Source organism: Pagrus major, chromosome 12 (assembly GCF_040436345.1).
Source record: "Pagrus major chromosome 12, Pma_NU_1.0".
Taxonomy (NCBI): Eukaryota; Metazoa; Chordata; class Actinopteri; order Spariformes; family Sparidae; genus Pagrus; species Pagrus major.
Window position 1 is genome coordinate 18820600 of NC_133226.1, and position 12365 is coordinate 18832964.

Sequence of the window (12365 nt, forward strand, 5' to 3'; positions counted from 1 at the left end):
GCTAAAGTCTTTGCTCATTTAAAGCAGATATGATTACCTTACAGCTCAGAGCGACTCAGAGCTGTCACTGCTGATGTACACCAATTAGTTCACAAACCGACTGGATCATTAAGCTGTTGTTTTTTACTCCTGCCGCACTGTTGTTGACATCGCTCAAATCCAAATTTTAATTCCACCCAACAAAGAGCTAATTACTGTACGCTTCAAATACTTTCTTTCAACATTTTCTACACACTATCTAGAATAGAATATTGACTTTCAGGTATTTGAAGTTCTTATAGGTTTATACTGCACCGCACTCATCTTATAAAACAGATCATTAAGGAGAACCAAAACACAAGCCATTTCCACACATCCTTTAAAAATCAATAGCCCAGCAGCGCTGCAACGCACAGAATCACACTTTGTCTTCATAAGAGTTTTATAGGACTTTAAAACTCACTGCTCACTCTGGCAATGCACCAGCTTCCCCCGATACGAATAACTTCACCACAATCAGAACGACAATTTATTATTATTTAACTGATTCATTTATTTATTTTAATTCAATTAATTACTCTAAAGGGGAAGGGTGAGGGCGGCTGTGGCTCAGGAGGTAGAGCTGGTCGTCTACTAATCACAGGGTTTGCGGTTAGATCAGCAAGATGCTGAAACCAGAGTTGTTCTCCAGCCACTGGGAGTGCACAAGATGGTGCATTCCTAACTGCGGGTCCCAAGCCTGGATAAATGGGAAGGGTTGCAACAGTAAGGCCATCAAGCGTAAAAAGCCTGTGCCGAATCAAACAGACCAAATGTGACATCATGCTAACAACGGTCACAACTTAAGGATTTTTGATGCAACTTTGCTGACAGACTCATGGGTCGGCTTACCGACTAAATTAGTTGTCTTTGGAGGTATTTTCTTTGAGACGTTTCCCTGCACCAACACACCTGATTCAAATGATCAGCTCATCATCAAGCTCTGCTGAAGTCTGATAACGAGTCATTCATTTGAATCAGGTGTGCCGGAGCAGGACAAGCTCCTAAAACATACAGGGCAAGAGGCCCAGAGGACCAGGATTGAAGAATAATGCTTAGTATGGACTTTAATAAAACAGTGACTTGAAGTTCAGTGTCATGGTTCACATTTGATGAAAGTTTTTCTATCATATTGAGTCAATGTGAATAAATAAACAAAACAAAAAAAAAAAGAAACAGCCATTCCTTCTTATTGTCCACTCCTGAACCAACTCAATAAGGTATATGTCATTCACAAGGACTGTCTTATGAAGACGAAACTAATCAATACTGAACACTTCTCATGGATTTGCACCTCAGTTTTGTCCTTCCTCTAACCTCCTCCCGCAGGAAGAATCTCTTTCTGTCACTCCTCACAATTACATCTCATTACACTGCACCCCTCCTGACTGCTTCTTTTTCTTTCTGCGACACTACAGCACCTGCAAATACCAAGAAAATAACATCTATCTCTGCTGTGACATTCAGCGTGGCCATCGTCAGATCAATAACTTCATAATGACGCCCTGTGAGGATTTTGGCAGAACCGCGAAGGATTAGACTTTTGCGGACCTCTGCTTCAGCTCTATTTCACTGATTCAAGAAGCCACAGAAAAACACCGCAGCCATGATCCAGATACAGGTGCTGCAACGTTACAGCCATTCCCACAGTTTTCTCAGATAAAAATCTCAACCTGCGTACCTGCTGCAACCATCCCATCATTTCCACCCAGTTACATCAGCAGCTCGATGTGTAAACCCTGAAAGAAAAGGCTCCTGCCATTTGGTCATGCAAAATTAATGAATGTAAACTTTTTTAATGGGTTGAGGAGGGTGTTTGTTTCTGTGTGTGAACTGTTTAGGCCTGTGTGTGTATGTGTGCATAGATGGTGTGAGGGAGGATGTGGATTATAGCTCTGCTACCTCCAGCTAATGAGCAGCAATCTTAATCCACACCTACCAGCTACTAATTCCTGACCTGACTCACCTCACACTCACTTACCAACCGGCACTGAGTATGAGTGTGTCGATGGCAGCTTGACACAGGTTCATGAAGGGCGTTGTCACATTTTATTAAGATCAAACTTAAAATTATTGTCATGGAAAAGGAAGGATCAGGAGGATTGATTGATTTGATTATGAATGGGCAATAATAAAAAAAACAGTGTCTTAGATTGCTTAGCAGTGATTTCAGTCTCCCTAATAGTCAAACCAATATTGGATTTTTTTGTGAAGAAGATACTGAGCAGAACATTAACATAAAATAAACATAAAAAACACATTTCCAACATGTTTCCCACATTGTTTTTAACCATTTGAGGTCTGACTGCATTCATTTTTATTTCATCTAAGCCACCAGAAAAACAGCCGTTTTGGTCGTCTGTGCAAACGGCTTATTAAGATCCATATTTACATTTATTGTAAATAGGCAGCGACCTCTAGTGGCGTGTAGTAATAATGACAGAAGCATAGGAGGAAGTCAGGTGACATAATATAAAGAGAGACAAAGTCTGCATATGGAGGAAGTGTGCTGGAAGGATTGTTCAAACACTCCAAGACCCCTGTTTGTGTCTCGTGTGAAACCAAAAGTCAACATTGCTAGGCTAACTAGCTTCCACTTTCTCCATGGGGCTCCTATTTTACAAGCTAGTTAGCCTAGCTCGGTAGCTTTGACGTTGGACGACAGATTAAATCACAATGTGGGCTTGCTGAAGAAGAAGAAAAAACATCTTGTATCAACACTTTTCAGCTCACGTGCTCCCATCAGTAGTGCACAGACGTTGACAGTGACTCTCCTCAAGCGGCGCTGCCCACCTGGAGGCTTGAAGCTAAGATGCTGTTTCCACATATATCGAATAACAGTTTCATCCTCTCAACGGAAAAATACACACCTTAGCTGAAGTGTAGTTTATTTTTCTTCACACGAAAAGTGAGGAGACGTTCAAGTTTAAGGTGCATCCTAAATAACAAGCACTGTTTTCGTGCAGACATCACAAATGTCTGGATGCTATCAGAGCGAACCAGCGCGCACACACACACACACACACAGGCCAATGTGCACACACAGACATCCACACTCTTGCTCACAAACTTCACACACACACACACACACACACACACGCTGGGGAGCTACACGATCTGTCGGCCCATGTGAGAACCCTGTACAAGTTATATCGTTCAGCCAAAAGGACATCCTCTTTGAAAAGCCCCGCTCTCAGACACACCATTTTATTTGTCCTTATAATTTCGGCTTACCGCAGCTGACAAGTGTGATGTCCTTTTATACACCGGCTGAGGGGGGAGAAAGTGCTGACATGGACACTTGTCCCATGAATTTCGTGCCAGCGGCAAGAATCTGCTGACGCCGCCAACTGTCCCAGGAAGAAATCTCAACAAAGAAGTGAAATTAAATGCCGACAACTTCTTCTGTGCTTTCTGGAGTTACGCCCCGGCTTTAATATTTCATACCTGCTCCCATATCTTTTTATTGACAACTATGACCTTACTACACTGGGCTCAACAAGGAATGAGGGAAAAGCACAATATAAAGTGTCATTTCATGGGACTGGGATTTTGCCAGTGGTTACTCCACATCTATGAAGAGAGCCTTTTAATCATCCTTCAGTTAGAGAGAGTAAATTGGATTATTCAAAAATCCAATTAACTGTGTGTTTACAACTTATAGAGCAACACTTAACAAGATACAATTGCCAAAAAACGGGCATAGTAAATGTGTATCTTATATATAAAACCTTCCTGCCTTGGATGCTTCCGAGAAGCATCCAAAATGATTCTACTCTTCAGGATTTCTTGCACGCTCGTTTTTATTATTCAAATGTTTTATATTAGAATATATCGCGAGATCGGAGACAGCATTAGAGATCAAGAAGAAAAAGAGCATTACCCAAAAGTGGGTGAAGTGAAACAAACAAGTCGTGTGAGGGAGGTGGCCTAACAAAGAAATATGGGCCACTATGTTGCCTGAGGTCTTGGATTTGAGTCCTGAGATTTGACCTAAAGGAAATATTCCCCCAAAACGAAATACTTCAATTCTGGGGATTTCTCAGCATGGGCGATTCGAAACATGATTGTCAGCTTGTAGTAGAAACAAAAAAATATATATAAGTAAAACACTTTTATAATTCATGAAACCTATTGCACATGTTTTAAAAATCCCCTTTGTGGGATTCAGAAGACCAACGCCTAGTATGTTGTGGTTCCCCCCCTCTCAGGATGCTGCACGCTTTTCATTTATTTCTCGTGATTGCATGACAGCCTTGGTGGAGAGATGAAGTGTGACCTTGGAGAGACTGTGGCACCTTGCAGCACAGTGAGTGCATCACAGATATCCTCTTTATGTCCTGTATCCCCTCATATGATGGTACAGTGTTACACATTCATGATTTTGAATGGAAATGTACAATGCTATTCCCGCAGTTCTCTCCTGTACGTTTACTGTGGAGTCACAAGGCTGTCATCAAATAGAAGAACTCATCTCAGATCTCACGGAGACAAAGAAAGTCTGTCGAGACCCTGGAGAGTAAATCCTCAGCTATATGCTGAATATACATATATATATAGTATAACTATATGTATCTGTAGATATATATCTGACCCACTGACCCTCATGAGATGGCTGCTCATGCCTGTACAGACCCCGCTTCATGTGTAAATGTTGAGTCTATTTCTGACAATTGAGACCTGAACATGTGTGCTGTTTTGCAGTCCACCGTCTTGGTCCCGACTCCAATATTTAACTGGATGCACTGCCATGAAATAGCATGTTGCTTAACGAGTTTGGTAATCCCCTAACTATTCCTCTAGTCTGTCTTTAGACTGTTATGGGACCATATTTAATGTTTGAAATAACTGAAAGCAGCCTCTCTAATCATAAAATCAGTGTGAATGCATGTTGTGAACCCACCTGCGTAGGCGCATCATAGTATCTGAATAATGTGCTCTTTAAATAGCAGTAAATGGACTGGGCCGTTGACTTTACACCAGCTTTTTGTTGGTCTATGGTGCTGTCGCTTTCTGCTGCCTCAAAGATAGCAGTCCGCCATCAGTGCCCCTGACAACACCTCACTTTAAGACCAACGCGCAAGGACACAAAAGGTGGGTGCAAGTACATTTACTGTTGTATTTTTTATACAACGTGTGTGCTGGGCGTGAAAATGAATACTGCGTCGGTCTGAAGTGCTGTGCGCCGCCTAGCACCGGGCGTACGATGTAGCTCATGGTGTGTTCAGACTACTGGAGACAAAGCAACAGGCTACAAGTCATGTTCAATGGTAGCCGGCGATATGAAGCTACAAACTGACGCCACACACTTGTTGCTGCATGACAGGCGTGACGCGCTACAAATCTTTGAGCTGGCCTCAACTTTCAAAGGCACGCTTTGCCATTCTGTACCATAACATTAGTCGCGTCCTGCAAAGCTAATGATATTCCCGTTAGCCTCAGCTCTACTGTCATTTCATGCTGAAATAGCAAATGTTAGCATGCTAATATGCTTAACTGAGCTTGTGAACATGGTGAACAGTATTATGCCTAGCTAAACATCAACATGTTGCCATTGTTATGTGGGCGTGTTGCCATGCTGGTGTTAGCATTTAGCTCAGACTTAGTACTGCTAGCATGGCTGCAGACGCTTTGTCTTGCTAGCTGTCTCACGTTTCCTAAAAAACTCAAATATCTTAGCCATGAAAGTCACGTCAAAAGAAAAAGTTAGACCTATTTGAAAGGTAACACATTGCATAATATAACCAGGCTGCTATGACGCACCCTCGTAGCCGCTAAATCCTCCCAAATCCGCATGAGAGAGACACAGAAAGGTTTGAGAGGAATGTAGCTTGGTTCCTGTAGGACTTCCAGATCCGGTAAGATGAATGAGGACAGGTCAGCGCCGATAGGAAGTCTGGAAAGCTGGTTCCATTGATGATGGGACCATTTGGGGTTGGTATCTTTATGTTGGGATAATAGAAATAGAGATACAGTGCAGGACTTTTTAAACTGCCAGGGTCGAGCTTCAGAGAGACACCTAATTCCTCATATAAATATAATCTTTGAGGTTTTTAATATTTGTATGCAGAAGCTCAGTCGAGCGCCGTTTCACTAGATGTTCATTAAGCAAACAGCAGGAGGCCGGTCAGTGTTTTCAAGTGTGTTCCCAAAGTCAAGTACATCCATTTGCATCCTGAGCTTCACTTGCCAAAAGCATTTTGGTCAAAATATGAACTCTGTGCAATTAGTCGATGGAGATGTCGATGGATTAGATGCTTTTGGGGAAAGTCGGCCCTTAATAAACAAGCTTGAATCCCTGACAGACAGAGACAGCGATTAGAGGAGAATGGGTCAGGAGAAGCGGAGTGAACGTTTCAAATGTTTCCCTGTGATTCAGGTGTGATCGTTAGCTATGCATGTTGGTGTCTTGTTTGTCTCTCTCCTGCACTCTTAACTCTCCCCGCATTAGTCGAGATGCTTTTTAAGGGGGGCTGACAGCAAAATGGATTAAACCGGGTTTGCTGACGGAATACATATCAAATCTGCGGGCATGCAATTGTGAGGCTGCGGCATTTGCAAGGCTTATGACTTCTGCTGAGGCTGTGGATCCATCATGCCTTGCCTGCCTTCTCCTCTTCTCCTTGCTATTCAGATGTGGAGGAAAGAGAGAGAAGGAGAAAAGCGAGAGGGGAAAAAGGGAAAGAGCTCTTGATCACCTGCTTTGTCTGAAGTGAGTCACCTTGCAAATATATGAATAGCAAATGCAGGAAAAGTAATCTGGTGGCGCACTGGTACATCCTCCTATTTGCATACCTGCCAGCCCCTGTAGTTAGCTCCTGCGTTTCAGGACTTGGCACCTCAAATACGCAACGGTATGCATATATTTTCCTCCTCTTTTCTATAACTGTGTGTCCTTTTTCCCCCCATCTCGCCTTCCTTTGTCTCCTTCTCACTCCTGTCCATCTTTTCCCCTCCTCTATTTGCTTATTCACCCCCCGCCCTCCTCCACCCCGCCACCTCACTCATCCTCTTCCCTCTGTCTCCCTCAGACATCAGGGTGTATTTCCCCCCCGGCAGGATGCATGACAGGGGAGCAGGTGGAACGGAGAGCAAATGACAAATCTCTCTCCTCATCCCTCCCTGCATCTCTCTCTCTCTCTCTCTCTCTCTCCATCTCACCCACTGTCCTGCCAGAGGCCCTCCTCAGCCTTCCTTCCTCCCTCCTTCCTCCAAGCCACCTTCCCATCGTATCTGACCACATTGATATTCAAATCTGCCCAGGCTGCATTCCACCTTCTCTCGCCGTGAAGGTCTCGCCAAACCACCAAGGGAGAAAGAAGGTGGGCTAATGTCCCCACCCTGACTCTTTAAAACACAGCTAGACACATCAAAATGACAGAGGCATACGTCGTAAGTGGCGCTCTGCAGCACAAGATCCGAGAAGAAATAAAACTGAAGCTGGTTAATAAAAGATTGTAAGACTGCATAGGTAAGAAAACAGTCCACCCTTGGGGCGAGTTAACTTGTTTTCTGTCCCAAACTTGTGTGTACATGATGTGCTCACTTGTCTGTCCACATGTGGCTGCTTCTGCAAGACACGGTCCCCAAAGAGAGACGGCAGCAGAAAGTGAGAAGAGACTGTCTGTCTGTTGTTATTGACATGGTCCCACATGACACGCGAGTGGAGTCAACGTCTCACATCTGGCCATGAGCTATCATTATCTTTGCCTTCTTCTCTCTGATGAATCTGCCCCAGCTCCTTGCTGAGGAGCTGGGCTTTATTTAATGGGCTCTTTCAGCCGTGGTTTGCTAGGCGGAAGCCTCTTACAAACCCATTTAAAGAAGGGTCTATGGATTTCATGGCTCCCCGGGCGCTCTCTCCTTCTTTCAATAAGGTGAAGTCCAAGGCTTTATCCATCCGTCAATGGGCCAGGGGAACAGTGGATGCAGCAGTTTTTAATCCCAGAGATGCCACTGTCCACTGTATGCTTGGCTGTTCCCTGATAGGAGGGCCTCCTCGTGCAGCTCTCACCTGGGGACTTTTTAGTTCCTATGGCAGAGCAGATTTATTGTTACATAGATGGGGATAAAGACTGGGCACCTTGGACACCGACTGCAGACAGAATCGCAGATAAAGAGACAAAGAAAGAGGGTGTGAGATTCAGATAGCTCTTAAGTAGAAAGTATGAGGCACAGATTCAAGTGCAGCTCCATGTCCTTCACATAAAACTGCATGTAACAAGGCTAAGTATCTCCAGCCATGTTAGTGGATTTTGGGGGCTATTTAAGCGCAGCATGCAGGGCAACTGTTTTGTTCGTGCCCAGGGCAAGATGATATCCAAAAGCCACCCCAGCGGATTACTTCATCAGTTACATATTGCTTTTGGGCCCTCCCAGGACCCAGGGCCCAGGACAACTGACCCTATGTACCACCCTGTTGGAGGCCCTGACAGCAACATGGATTTAACAAGGAAAATATGGATACATCATCGGAGGCGGAGCCCCGTTCATTGGCGCATGAAGCCAAAAAAGGTCAAATTCCCAGTTATAAAATGGGTATACCCAGATCTTCTGCGTTGTGGGGCCCATAAAGCCAAGTCAAGACGCCTAGCTTCTTGTAAAAACAAATCACTTCATTGGAGTTGTGACACAAAAAATTTTTTATCGTTTTGTAATTACACGATTTGGCCATTATGTAGAACTGTCTTCAAAGCCTGGCACTATTCCCGGGGGCTTGGATGGCATACATTGGGCTAAATGCTAACAAATTCCTGCTAACATGCTCACCATGACAACTGCAGATGTAATGTTTACCATGTTCACCATGCAAAGAACAGCTGAGACTGAAGGAAAATCTTTTAGTTAGTTTAGTTTTTTAATTTTTGACCTGATGATGGTATGACTAGTCAGGAGAGTGGGACGTGAATGTTTTTACTAAATTTCATCGCAATGGAGGTTGAGATATTTCAGTATGGACCATCAGACCACCCAACACTGCCATCCCTGCAGCCATTTTGCTAGCATGGAAATGAATAAATGCAAACAAACTGCAAGTGATGATCTAAAAAAAAATCACATAATTGTAGAGAAGAAATATCACAATATCAAATAATAAAAGCAGTTTCTCGCTCTCATCTTTCTATTATACTAAACGGTAAACACTACATGCTCAGATGATTACTGAGCCCAATTCTATTCCTTTTTACAGCAATAACAAAAAAGAAGGTCGTAGCTTTTTCAGCATAAAAGTGCCATTTGTTGCTGTCCATTCATTTGACCAGCTTTGTCCGCCTCAGCCACTGGCATACAAATGAAAGGCTTAGTATGTGAGCACCGATCGATGTATGATTCAGTTAGTTAGCAGCAAATAAAATGTGGTCAATTTTTGCCCTTTGATAAATCTGGAGCGAGAGACATCCACACCTCTCTCTCTGAAATAAAAGTATTTTCTATTCTCAGTCTCTTGACTGCGCCCCAGAGAATTGCAGGGCAGTGGTTAATGGCATTATCAGAGGCAATCACTTCACTGAGGTCAGAGAATGAGGACTTGAAAGCAATAAAATTCCCCACAATGAGAGATTATCCACCAGCACACACACACAGTAACACACATGTGCACACACAATGGTATTTTTAATGTGCAGAAACATATGCCAAAGCACTTTACTATGAATGAAACAATATTATACAAAGAGCAGCTTCTTTACATGAAGCATCACATATATTTTCAACTGGTAGAAAAATAAATACAGCAGATACAGACAGTTAAAGGACTGGTCAGCGGTACTCATTTTTAGCCGTGTTTGCAGCATGTTCAATGCACGGCAATGTTGATCGTTCCACCACTTTGGCTAGCGTTAAATAGCTAATTTTAGCATTTGTATTTGACATTACCCAATGTTATACCTACCTAAACAACAACATGTTTAGCTTGTTTGCAACTACCAGTTAGCTAGCAAGCTAACAATAACTGCCGTAGGGCACTGACTGATCAGCAGGAGATCGACTCGAAGTGAGCTAAACTAGCATGCAGAAAATTAGCTAACTATTTCTCTAGCTTTTCCTAAATGTTGAATTTTTCTTGTCTCAATCGTCATTCAGTTGATTACCAAACATGTTAGCTTTGTCACTGCGGGCATGTTAGCATTAGCTTGTAGCTAAAACGTAGCCTCACAGAGTTGTCTGTGTCTTGTTGAAGTACTTATTCAGCCAAATTGCCAGAATAAATGTTACATATGTTGAAACTTTACATGTATTTATGTCGCAATTTTATGTTTCTTTAGGCTACATTTTCTATTTTAAGTTGCGACAACGCTGTGCTTATGATTTTGATGAGGTTTGGACAAAAAACATTTGGTAAGGGTTAGAAAAGGTCATTTTTTTTGGTCGCAACAAACGCGCTGGAGATGTCCGGAGGTCTCGTTAAAAACATTTGTTTTATTTGCCGCAAACACAGCTTGACAAAGCCTGAGTTCTTCTTTAAAAATCCAGAGTTGTCACGCTTACAAATGTTGAAACGCAGTCTCAAACAGCGGTCATTGGCTTGGCAGTCCTCTCACCCGTAACTCCAAGACTATCCTCTCCACCTCTTGTGATGAAAGCTTGGTCATAAACATGTAAGGTGAACATAATATGACATATCAGAGCCATTAGCGCTAACATTAGCTATTATCAATGTCTTTTATTTGATCCTAAATTTATAAAAACCAAGAGCTGACTTGTTGATCTGAGCAAAATAAAAAGCAGCGCATCCAGACACCCATTTGTCTGAGTACAGTCCAAGAGTACAGATCACTCCTACACACCATCAGTACCATCAGCACCAGAGAGGAGCAAACAGAGCCAGTCAGCCATGAGGGAGGCGAGGGATGAACGGGAGTGGCAGAGCAATCCCTCAGCCCTGTAGAAAGGTGATGCATCAAGTGACACCATCTCCCGATTAGAATACGATAGTCAAATGAGCTGTGAAAAGGTTATGCAAATCACCGGGCAGCAGTTTGCAGGCGGCCTAGAGCCATGCTGGTTCTGTCGTGTGTGGACCATTCCCTTCACATCGGGGAGCTTCAACACAAACTGTATCTACATCAAAGGTTCAGATGTTAACATTTCTTTTACGGGCCTCGATGTGCATGTGAATGAACGGCTTTACATTTGTTAGGCGCTGATTGAAGTAAGTGAAAACTCATATTTTGAGTAGCTCACTTTTATCAATTGATTTGTCTCTGAAGGTCAGCGGAAAACAACAGTAATGTCATAAAATGTTTTTTAGTTGTCTTCCCATAAAAGAATACGTAACAATTTGATTTTAATAACTAAAGATGCTCTATAAATATGATGATTAGGAAGATTTTTTGAGGGAAACAGCAGCTTGAAAATAAAAAAATGAAAACCTCTCCCTCTGTCTCTTCGCTCTGTCTGCCGCCACAAATTGTTGTGTTCCACAAAATATATAAAGTGCTCTCATTCAGAGGAGCATTTTAAGTTTAGCCTGCTGAAAATTGCATTCAGATTACACAGCAGGTATATGTATTGTTGGACGTGCTACTGTAAGTGCACTGTAATGATTGTGCCGCTTGTTCTCTTTTGGTTTGGAGAAAAAACTCACTTGGAACTACATAAATGCGACTGAATAAAGGCTCAGAGACACCTGAACGTCTGAAAAGTTTTTTTTTTACTAGATACCTCAGACACTGCTCAAAAGTCTTGGTGTTATTTTTTGTAGAACATCTTTCCAGAGTCTCTTTCTTGTTGTTGTCTGTATTTACATATTCTTGTTTTTCATAGAGAAGGGAAACATACAGGTCACTAGTCTGCAGGGTAAACACAGACTTTAGGGCAACTTAGGGCCTGAAATTTGCCTGATTTGCATCTTTAAGCTGTTGGAAGACAGTATAACACACAGACGAGAGCCAGCACTAGCAAAACAAGCAAACGTTGCTAACCTCACAACCAACAAGCAGGATCCGTGTTCATCCGCACCCATTTCTGCTAATCCTGAAAACATGAAGACATTACTGAAGAGTTGAAGGGTATATCTGAATGAAATAGTAATTGAAGCATTAATAATTCATGATCATTTCTCCATTTAGGCACATGCCACCACAATTTACAGGATGTAACATCTCCGTCTGGAAGACCTCGCAGGCAACAGCTTCTCTGGTTATATTTCCATTGTATGCACGTTGTTAACTTGTGTTTTGTAATTCAAGTGATCCCTCATGCAGTGGCTGCAGTGGAGAAAAAAAAGCTATTCTTGTGAGATGGTGTAGATACTGATGAAAGAAACAATAATATGTATTGCCATTTCTTTCATCACAATCTCAGGAAAATCCATTTCAATTATGAAGACGTGTCAACCTTTTCTT